We start from the raw sequence: 11,481 nt of genomic DNA, 5'->3' as shown, positions 1-11,481 counted from the left end.
GTTGCTGCCTTCTCCTGGCTCCTGCAGCTCCCGGCCCCCCCCGCCCCCATCACCGCGGGGTTCCCTGGAGGAGAGAGAGTCTTTCACTGAACCTCACCAGCCAGAGGCTTCAGCCAAAGCTTTGAAAGGATGTGTCCCGTGGGGCTGCAGGCCCTCCCCGCAGGGAGAGATCCAGTGGGCAGGGCAGCATGTGGGGGGCGGCCCTGGGGTGCAGGCTCCACCTTGGGGCAGCGGGCCTGTGCGCAGCACCTCGCTCCCCTGCTGCTCGCTCCTTCCCCGGCTGCGGGAGATGAGCCTGAGCATTTGATGTTTTGATATTCCACTCGGATCAGTATTCCTCTCTTCTCCACCACTGGCCAAGGCGAGGAGCCAGCCAGAGGCAGTGGGGATGTCGAGGAACTGGGAGCCTGAGGGGCAGTGGGTGGGGTCTGGCCTCCAGGACCAGCAGACAGAGTCTCCTGGGGGGGGGAGGGGGCCGGCCCAGCCCAGGGCACCTTCAGGGCTTAGGGGTGCTGAAGAGAGCTGTCCCCTTGCCACGGGAGCTGGTAGCTCCATGGGGAGGTCTGGGTGCCTCCACTGTTGGCCTCTAAGGAAGGGAGAGCCCTGCGTGCTGGGGTGGGAGGCTCAGGTCGGAGGCTGGTGCTTGCAGGCCAGGGAGGGTCCCACCCCGCGAGGGCAGCTGCCGGGGGGCCAGAGCCCAGACTGATGAGAGGCATTCCCATCTGCTGCCAGAGTTTGGGGCTGTGGGGAGGGGTGCTGAGTGAGGGTCTCGGGCTGGCCTGCCCTTGGATGAGCTGGTTTGTCTGCAGGTTTTCTGTCTGTCCGCCCAAATGACAGCCCTGGAAGGTGGGACTGTCTCTGCTTTGCTAACCTCGGGGTTCCCAAGGTGCCTGGCAGTACGTGGTCCAGGGCAGCCACAGAATGACACCGGGACTGGCTGACTGGGAGGCCACCAACCACTGGCCCACCCGCAGAGCACACAGGGCTCCCAGGACCCCTCCCAGGCAGAGGAAAGCCAGCAGACAGGGCCAGTTCTGTCTTGGGCCTGAGCTCCGACAGCCCCCATGCCCCGGCACAGTGGAGGTCACGGCCAGAGACTGAGCCTCCTGCCCGGGCCTGGGGGCCGCCCCCGTCACCGTGCCTGGCACTCTGCAGCCCGCGGCAGCCGCAGGCCCATCCTGAGCCGTCCTTGTCAGGTGTGTGAAGGAGAAAGGCAGGTGGCGCAGGCCTCCTAGCACATATGGGCCTGTCAGCTGCCTTAAATTATGCTTGTCCCACCCTGCTCTCGGCATGCTGTGTCTCTTGCCCATCTCTCTCCGCCCCACTGGGCTCTCTGCTTTGTCCAGAGGGCACCGACACAAGGGGCGGCTTCCCCCAGAGAACGTTGCCCACCTCCTCAGAAGCTCCCACGCTGGGTAGGGTGTGGGCGAGGGCAGGGATCGCTGGTCGAGCACCCCCACGGAGGCCTTTCGTGGTGCCCAGCCCATCACTGCACATGCAGCCCAACCGCCTTTGTGCCCAGGCCAGGAAACGTACGGGGAGGCGGACTGGAGAGCAGCCTGGAGGGGCTCCTGGTCAAGCGGGAAGACCACCCAAACCACCAGGAGCTGGAGGGGTGGGAAATGGGGGCCAAGCAGGAAGCTGCCAGGAGGGCTCCCCCGAGGAGGCGGAAGCCTGGGCTCCAAGGCCGGATGAGATCCCGAGCTGGCGAGCCCGGCCTGGCCCCTTTTTCCTCCTGTACCTGAGAGGATTTTCCTTTTTCTCTGAGATGGGGAAGGGCCTCCTTCAGTTTGGCGGGTCACTGGCTGTGTGATCAGAGGCCGGAGTTCCTCCTCTGCCCGCGGGGCATCAGTGCCCTTCAGGCGCCTGCTCTCGCCCATCATCCACCCACCAGCCCACCTGAGGCCTGGACTGCCTCGGTCTTCCCACCTGCACGATGGGCGTGCGTGAGTCTCCTGGGGCTGCGTGACCAAGCGCCACAGACCAGCTGCCTCCTGTTTCCCCGACCGGGGAGGCTGCAGCTCCAAGATTGCGGTGTCGGCAGGGCTGGTTCCTCCTGGGCTGTGAGGGAGCATCCGGCCAGGCCCTCCCCTCCTTCTGGGGCTGTGCTGGCGACCTCTGGGGTCCTAGGCTTGTAGAGGCATCAGCCTGATCTCCACCTGGTGTTGCAGGTGCAGAGCGAGCAGGAGTCAGCTGCCCCCGAGGTCTTCCTGCGGGCTGCCCTCTGCCAGCCCCCGCCCCACACACCCACAGGGGGCCTTCCAGCTGGTTGTAACAAAAACAAAAGCCTCGCCCATTTGGGAGGCCTCTGGGTAGCCCAGCCCGCAGGCCCAGGTCCAGCCTGGCTTTCTCCTGCCCCTGGGGATGTGCGACGCATTTTTTCTCTGCAGAGCAGCCTCCTTCCTTCCCAGCAGGGGTCACTACGGGCTAAAGGTTTGAATCGCCCCTGGAGGACGCTATAGGATCCCCACCCCTTCAGCGGGTACCGGAGGAGGATCGGCAGGAGAGAGATGAGCCAGGAGCTGTGCTGGGGCCAGGCCTCCCAGGTCCGCGATGGGACCGCCTGCGCACAGGCAGCTGAGTTCATGAGAAAGGTCTGCTGTGCAGGACCAGGGCCATCCCAGCACTGGCGCTCACCCACCCTGACCACTGAGCATTAATGGAGCAGCTACTGCATCCCAGGCGTAGGACCCTGCCGTCCACAGGCCCTCTCGTTCAGTCCTCCTACACGCCTGGACCAGCAGGTGTTATTAAAATCTCCATCGTACGGAAGGGGAGGCTGAGGCTCTGGAAGGCTGAACAACCTGCTGAGTTGTCTACCAGACTGAAATTTCAGAGAGATCTTTTGATGAATCATTCCTGTTTTCTCCCTCCCCTCTCTCAGTAGCTCTTCGAGGGAGGTGATTATCACGCATTCCTTTCGGATCAAGACAGCTAAGGTTTCATTTCCCAGTAGGAATGCAAAGCTTCTTAATGAAAGACTCAAGATAAGCTACTAGCAATCACTCACACCCTAGTATGAATTAGCAGAGAAAGCTGTTAGGACAAGTTCACAGCAGAATAGGATGGAGAGCAGTGGGTATCCAGAAGCCATTAAGCATAAACAGAGGACTTCATCCTGGGTTTAGGGGGGGTGCTCTAGGGAAAGGGGTGCACCCTGCAGGAGAGCCCCAGAAGGCAGCAAAGAGGAATACCCTCCCTCAACCCTGCCCAGCACGAAACCAGGGAGCACCCAGCAGGGCTGCAGGGATGGGCCCCTGGTTCTGCCCCTGGTTCCTGCCCAGAAAGAGAGAGGACCAAGGGGGCAGAGAGGTGAGGGAGGGTGCTGCGAAGGAACCAGGGCACTCACAGACATGAGGACCTGCCGGGCCTGCCACGGAGGTGGCTCCATCCCCAGAGGCCGCCCCGGGCCCAGGTGGACGTGCCCTGCAGGACGGTCCACTGCTCCCACTCGCCGGGAGAGCATGGCCGAACCTTGGGGGGCGGGGGGCGGGCAGGGGTTCCAGGACCTCCTTCCCTCTTCCTTCAGCCTCCTGTGTGTCAGGAAGGATCTCAACCAGGGTCCCCAAAGATCCACCCCGGCCGGAAAGAACCAGAAAGTGCCGGAAAGAGCAAATGGGCCAGTGGGAGAGGGGGTAGCTGGCGCAGGCCTGGGTTGATGGACCCCCAGAGGGTCCCCCCGACTCACCCCTTCATTCCCCTTGATGAGCCTGGAGCTTGAATGCCGGCGGCCTCAGGGGTAGGGGGACCACCATTCACAGCGCTTGCCTCTGAGTGACCCGTTTGTAAAATAGAGGCATTTGTGCGCATGGGGGTCATGTACCTGCGCCCACCAGATCGGCCGCTTCTGGGAAAGGACAGCAGCTGAGCCGTCCCTCCCTCCCAGCTCCTCCCCTTTCATGACCCTTCAGAGGCGGGTGAGACCTTCTCACCCCAAAACCTTCGAGCGTCCATTACCTGGTTCCCTGGGCCTGCTGGGCCCTGGCTCCGCAAATGGGCTGTCCGAACTGAGTTGTTCGCGACCTGCCTGCTGCGTTTGGGGATTGGGAGCTGCCCCGAGGGACCCAATCCGTCCTTGCAAGCTCTGGCCTTCCGGTGCGTCAGCATCACCTGGCGCCCCCTCCCACACCAGCCCACTGCCAGTTCAGTAGGGGGTCCCTGGGGGGCAGGGCTCCTAGAGGGGCTGAGGCTGTTAAGGAGAGGGGGCTTGCGGAAAGAGGGGGCTCCCAGAGCACCGGAGGCCCGTGACCGACGGGGAAACCAGGCTGGAAATAAGGAGGAGCCAGCAGCCACCACAGGGGGCCGTCCCCATGCTGGCCACCAGGCCATGCAGCGTCTGTGCCCCTACCCTGTGCCACATCCTGCCTCCTCTAGCCCCCTCACTCAAGGTCCAGAGATCCCCCGGCTGCCAAGCTACAGGCCTGAGCCACGTCCCCAAGGGGGCAGGTGAGATGCGGGGGGAGGCAGGTCCTGGAGAGACACTGCACAGTTGCAGGGAGCCAGGCGTCCCCACCGTGTGATCCCTGTGCCTGGGGACCCTTGTGCCAACCCGCCACAGACAGCAGATTCACATCACACAACAGGCATGATTAGAAGGACAGATCAGACTGGAGCAGAGGAGGGTGAAACATCCCAGGACCAGGACAGGAGCATCCCCTCTGACTCATCACTCTCCCCTGTGGCCACTGGACACAGAGCCCTGCTCACCCCACCCTACCGCCATCCCCTGCTTTCCAGACCCTGACAGACAAAGCCAGACAGATCGGAGGCCTCCTCCCCGGGCTCATGGCCACACCTATGCAGCTCCAGGGGGCTCACGGGAGGTGAGTGAGCCAGGAGCCGTCCCAGAGGGCTTCCAGAAGGCGGCAAGGTGGGGGGCCCAGGGCTGGAGGAGGAGCGAGCTTATGAGCAGAAGTGTGCAGGCTGGGACAGCTGTCGCTGGGAGCGTGGTCAGGCTCAGGCCGGGCCGAAGGCCTGACTTCCCCTTGTCTGATTCTGCTTCCCCAGATACTCTTGGCCCCAGGCCCTGGGAGTTAGCTCGAGTTCACACCCCTTGGCTTCATTCTAGAAGTTGCGGTTCCCAGGCAGCTCTCCCTTCCTGTCTCAGAGCCCCCAGTCCGCCCTTCCTTCCTTCCGGAACCTTCCCTTTCTGGCTCCACTGCCCTCTAGAGCCCTGGTTCTTAGATGAATAAGCATAAGAATCAGCTGGGAGACGATGCCCTGGCCAGTCCTGGAGCCAGTGGTCTCCACTGGGACCCTGGCGTCTGCGTTTGCCGTCTCCGGTGGCCCCCGTCCTGTAACAGAGGTGCATCACGGCCCCGCCTGGGTGACAGGCGAGCCCCCATCAGGGCGCATCCGGGGACCCACGAGCAACAGCCCTTCTGAGGAAGCGGGGCCGTGAACGGAGGCGGACCCTGCCCGCGTGCAGACCCCAGGGCCCCACTGGCAGGTGGGGACGGACCCTGGAGACGCCCCAGTGCCGAGCCCGGGCCCTCGTGCCGCTGTGCGGAGAAACGCGGAGCTGCTGCCCGAAAACTCACGGAACAGCCACACTCTCCACGGGCGACACAGGCTCCTCTGTGACAGCGACAGTGCAGAGCCACCTGGCCGCCGGCCCCTCCCACCGCGGCATGACCTCGGCCCCCCACGCTCGACCCCTCGTGAGGCAGATGCACGGATTTTCCGTGATTTGCCCGTTTTCTTATAAAATCACCATCTACTCCAAAAACCGTACTTCGCTGCCGTGTTTTCCAGCCCTGACGCTCCCATGTCCTTCTCCGTCAGCCACATCGCACGCTCGTCGTAGATCTGAAGCCCTTGAAACCCAAGATTCCGTTTTAGGCCAGGTTTATTTGAGTTAATAGTGAAGAAACTCCCCCTTATCTATGGCTTCATCATCGCCTCCTGGAGTTGGAAGTCCTGGGCTGTCGTCCCATTCCAGACGTCGGGGTCCCCTGAACAGGGGCGACGCAGAAGCTGATGGTTCCCAGCTCGTCCACACAGACATCAAGGTCAACGCTGGAATTCCTTCCTCCGAGCCTGGTTGTGGCCTCTGAGGCCTGAAGAGCACACTGGACCCTGGGTCTGCCCTGGGGTCACTCAAAACAGGGCAGCAATTTCAAGCATCCCATTTCCTTCACATTCCCCCTACAGGACCGGACCATGTGACCCCTCACCAGTCACTCTCTTCTGAGTTCACCCCTATTATCTGTGTCTTTCTTTGTGCCCACTACTGATCTCAGGAGTTCAGGTGTGGCTTGAGCAGGTTATAACACACTGGGATCATCACCTCCTGTAATACATACACTGTATGTCTGTTAAGGTGACCCGAGTAATAACAATTTAATGAGGTTGTCCTTCAGGCAATATTTGCGTTTACAGAGGGCCCTGGGTAGGTCCTGGCCTGAGGGTCAGTGTCTGGGGGATTTGGGAGCACGTAGCTGCCGGCGTCCAGGCTTCTCAGCTCACCTGTCCCCATCACAATGTTCACGTTCACCTGTGTGCTTGCAGGGTTGGCTGCCCCGGTGCCTAGGAAAGTGCCTCAGACACATCTGGAGTTGAATTCCTCCTCTGTCATTTGGGGCTGTGGGACCTCAGGGAAGTCACCGAACCTCTCTGAGCCTCAAGTCCTCATCTGTAAACTAGCAATGGCACAGGCTGTGCTGAGGTCCACGGTGGCGGTGTGCAGCCAGGTGGGCACATAGGGCCCTCTCCATAAGTGGCCTGTCCTTCTGGGCTCCTGGGCCACGTCACTGCTGTAGACTTGACCACTCATCAGCTCTCAGCGGCAATGGGGTCCCAGGGGTGACCAGCAGCAAGCAAGAGGTGTCTGTCACCCCCACCATGATGGAAAGGAAGATGCAAGGGACAGAAACCCGGGCAGCTTGGGTGTGGCTCCTGGGGCCGTGGGCCGGGCGCCTCCGGGAGCTGAGTTAATCGGGGATTTCTGCCGAGCTGTGCAATCCTGGTCTCCCGGCCCGAGTTACTTCCCCTTTGAATTGAATTCCAAAGCCCGCTCCTCCCGCACCGAGATGAACGGCACTGCCTGGGCCAGCAGCACCTGTCCAACGACCCGGCAGAGGGTCACTCGCCTCCCGGCGCCAAAAGCAATTGGTCAGATTCAGAGATGACAGAGGAGGCCGCGGCGAGCGCGCGGGACGTCTGTGTCGCCCCGTCCCCTGGTCAGACTCAGCCGCGGGGAGGGCTGCGACAGGCTGGGAGGCGCCTGGTCTCCTCTGAGCTGCTCTCAAAGGACCTCACCCCGGACCTCCCTCCCGGGCCTCCCCCAGACTGGAGGTCTGAGCAGAGGGCGCCGCGCCCTGGGTGGACCGCCTTCCACGGAGCCTTCCCGGTGGCTTCGCAGGGATGCCTGCGCTCCTCTCCGGGCTCGTCTCCGCGCCCCTGAGCGGTGGGCGTACTGGTCAGGGTTCTCCGGGGCAGCGGAGCCGGCGGGACACACAGGGGTCCGAGTGAGAGGAGACATGCTACAGAAATCGGCTCACGCACTTAGGGAGGCGGAGAAGCCCCACGATCTGCCGTCTGCCAGCTGGAGACCAGGAAGCGCGGTCAATCCGAAGTCCCGAAGTCCCGAGGCCGAGGGACCAGGCGCTCTGATGCCCGAGGGCGGGAGAAGGTGGCCGGCCCAGCTGGAGAGGAGAGCATGAATTTGCCCTCGCTCCATCTTTTTCTTTCCTTCGGCCGATGGACTGGATGACGCCAGCCCGCGTTGGTGAGGACCATCCTTACTCAGTGGGCGGAAACAAACACTCATCTCTTCCAGAAATATCCTCGTGGACACAGCCAGAAACAGTGTTTCCCAGCCCTCTGGGCCGCCCTCAGGCCAGTCAAGTTGACACGGGAAATCAGCCATCAGTGGGCTCGGTGAACAGTTCTTTCTTCCCCGGCTCGGCCTGAGACGCCCTGAGGACTGCGCTGGGCCTCACTGCTAATGTGCACAGAGCGATGAGCCACGAAGGGAGGCACAAAGGACACACGCGTGTGCAAAGACGTGGTGGCAGTGGTTTACACGCGTTCCACGACAGGCATGCCTGCGACGCTGGGGGCAGGGAAGGTGCTGTTTCCCCCACGGCCGCCGTCCTGCTGGGGGAGGCGGGTCTCGCTGGGGTCCTGATGGGCATTTCCCTGACAATTAGTGATGCTGAACATCTTCTCAAGTGTCTATTGTCCATTCTACATCGTCTTTGGAGAAGTGTCCATTCAAGGCCTTTGCCCATTTTCGAATCAAGTTTATTGTTGTTGAGTTGTAGGAGTTCTTTATATGTTCTGGGTATCAATCCCTTATCGGATATAGGATTTGCAAATATTTTCTCCTTCTGTGGGCTGCCTTTTTATTCTGTTGATATTATCCTTTGATGCTCAAATGTTTTTAATTTTGATGAGGTGCAATTTATCTATTTTTTCCTTTTGTTCCCTGAATTTTTGGTGTCATATCCAAGAAACCATTGCCCGATCCAGTGTCATCGAGCTTTTCCCCTATGTTTTCTTCTAGGAGTTTCATAGTTTAAGCTCTTACGTTTAGGTCTTTGATCCATTTTGAGTTAATTTTTGGATATAGTAGAAGGTAAAGGGCCAGCTCCGTTTTGCCTGTGGACATCCAGTTCTGCCAACACCATTTGTTGCAGACTGTCCTTTTGCCATCAGATGGCCTTAGTGCCCTTGTTGAAAATCACTTGACCGTAGATGTGAGGGTGTATTTCTGGCTGTTCTGTTCCATTGGTCTCCTTTACGCCACTACCACACTGTTTGGGTTACTGTAGCTTTGTAATAAATTTTGAAATCAGGAAGCGTGGCTCCTCCAGCTTTGTTCTTCTTTTTCAACATTGTTTCATCTATTCAGGGTCCCTTGAGATTCTGGATGGATTTTGGGATGGATTTTTCTGTTTCTGCAAAAACGTCATTGGGATTTTGATGGCGATGGTATGTGGATTTCTTTGAGTAGTGTACACACCTTGATGGGCAATGCCTTTCTGCCTGGACCCTTTCCACCCGCTAACCAGCAGAGTATCTGAGAGATAGAGGTCACCACAGAATGGCAGATAAAGCACTTTTCAGAGTCTAGACCTGAGCTGTCCGTTACGGCAGCCACTAGCCATGCCGGGCTATTTAAACTAACACCTAAACTAGTTAAAACTCAGTTCGTCAGATGCATGAGCCACATCCTGGGTGCTTGGCAGCCATACGTGGCCGGTGGCGACCACGTTGGGCCATGTAACTTATCAGACACTTCCGTCATCTCAGAAAGTTCACTTGGTTCGGTGATGTCTCAGACTTTCTTAAATTACAAGAGGCCCAAAGTGGAAATGTAAAAACGCAAATCTGAATGGGCCAAGACTGTTTCCACAAAATAGGACCTCGGATAGAAATCAAGGCGTTACGGTTGGTTGTTGGAAGGCAGGGTTATGGTTCTGTTGGATGGATGGTGTGGACTTCAAGGACCGCTAGTGTTTTTAGGAAGCAGGAAGGAAGGAGAGGGTGTGGGGGACGTTGCTGGTGCCCAGGCAAGGCCTTCCCTGGAGTCCGCCTCCCACCCCGTGTAGATCAAGGCAGAGACAGGAGCTGTAGACCGCAGCCCCGCCCACGTGCAGCCAGGCCGGGAGCCCCTGGCCCTGTCCTCCCCGTAAAGGCCATCCTCAACAGCCCCACCTTTGTCTCCTCTGCCTTCAGCGAATGAATGAGTGAGGACACTCTGTCCTCCGCTGGCCCCCCAGGCCCTCCCCACACCCTTTCCTCTTTGGCCGGAAATATAAGGTGTGAGTCGCAGTGCTGCAGGCTGGGGCCTGTCCCAGGACACTCCTGGCCCCGGACAGCTCAGGAGAGTGATGTCTGCTCAGGGCCTGACTTCCCAGCCTCTGTCCGCAGGCACCTGCGCCTGGGAACAGTGCCAGAGCCCCAGCCAGGAGCTGCCCCACGAACGCTGCCAACTCATCTGCAGAGGGCCAGAGAGAGGACCCCCTGGGACTGCAGTGACAGCAGCAGCTCCCCTCCTAGCCTGGGACAAGGCCATGTTCTGGGTACACTTTCAGAGATTCTGCAGATGCCCAGCATCCATGCTCGTCCAGCTCCTGCCCTGCCCGCAGGAGCCCACGAGCCGACCTCCCCGGCCTGTGGCATCAATGGCTCCCTTGTCCTGAGCTGGCCTGTCTGGTCTGTCACGGCAGCCTGGGCTGATGACCAACATCTGTGGGCCCAGCCCACGTCCTGAGAGCCATACATTCAAGGGCTTGGGTCCCCCGGCCCAGTCCCAGTGACAAGACCCCAGGTACACTGGGACCAGAAGCATCTCTGGAAGGTGCCAGGTCTGGTCCCCACACACTGGGTCTTCTCCGAGAGAGTTCGCAACACCTGCAAGCCAAGCCGGTTCCACACTCACGTCCTTTTTAATGAACAGACCAAATTTACTTACTGTCAAATTACTGCTAACCACTTAGATATGCTTTTTCCATTGCTCCGTTGTTATGCTTTTTTGGGGTGTAACTGTATTCTGTGAAGTTCGCCGTTTTCTGCGTATGGCTCCGCGCATTTTGACAAATGCATGCAGCTGTGTAACTACCGCCAGAGAAAGAACAGCTTCGACACCCAGAACCTCCCGGTGTCTCTTTGCGGTCAGTCCACCCCGACCCCGAGCCCTTGGCAAAACCGACGTGTTTGCTCCCCTCCATGTCTGCCTCTCCCGGCAGCTGGGAGGAGTCCCGCAGTGCGCAGCCTCCTGTCCACGGCTTTCCCTTAGCAGAACACGTTTGAGACTCGTCCGTGTTGCCCAGTGTCTGCAGGTTGTTTCTTTGGTTATTGAGTAGTCGCCCACCGAGAGGGCCACACACCTTCTTTATCCCGTCGCGCTGAAGGACACGTGAGCGGTTTCAGTCGTGGGCGATGATGAAGGAAGGCCCTAGAAACCCTTTAACACAGGGGTGGCGTGCACATAAATTTCATCCACTGGGGTGAACGCCCAGGAGGGGAGTGCCCGGTCCCGTGGCCAGTGTACACTTTCCTTTACAAGAAACCACCACACTGTCATCCAAAGTGTCTGCACCATTTTCCACCAACGTGGGAGGCCTCTGAGCCACACACCCTGGCCAGCACCGGGTGTGGATTGTGGTGCTGGTGGTGGCCATCCCAGATGTTCTGATGGGCACGTACTGTGTCTGCTTGTGGTTTTGTCTGCAAGGCCCTAATGACAGACGATGCGGGGCATCTTTTCACAGGCTTATTTGCCACTGGGATATCTTCTCTGGTGAAATGAGTGCTCAAATCTTTTAACCATCTTTTATTGAGTTGTTTCTTTTCTTATTATCGAGTTTTGAGAGGTCTGTACATATTCTGGATACCAGTCCTTTATCAGATCTGTTTTACAAACATGTTCTCCAGGTCTGTGAACTGTCTTTTCTTTCTCTTAACAGTGTCTGTGAGAGAGGAGTAGTTTTCAATTTTGATGAAGTCCAATTTACCGTTTCATTATGGATT

The sequence above is a fragment of the Equus caballus genome, chromosome 12, assembly GCF_041296265.1.
Source record: "Equus caballus isolate H_3958 breed thoroughbred chromosome 12, TB-T2T, whole genome shotgun sequence".
In the NCBI taxonomy this organism is placed as follows: domain Eukaryota; kingdom Metazoa; phylum Chordata; class Mammalia; order Perissodactyla; family Equidae; genus Equus; species Equus caballus.
The sequence above is the reverse complement of the archived record's forward strand: the minus strand, read 5'-3'. Positions refer to the sequence as shown.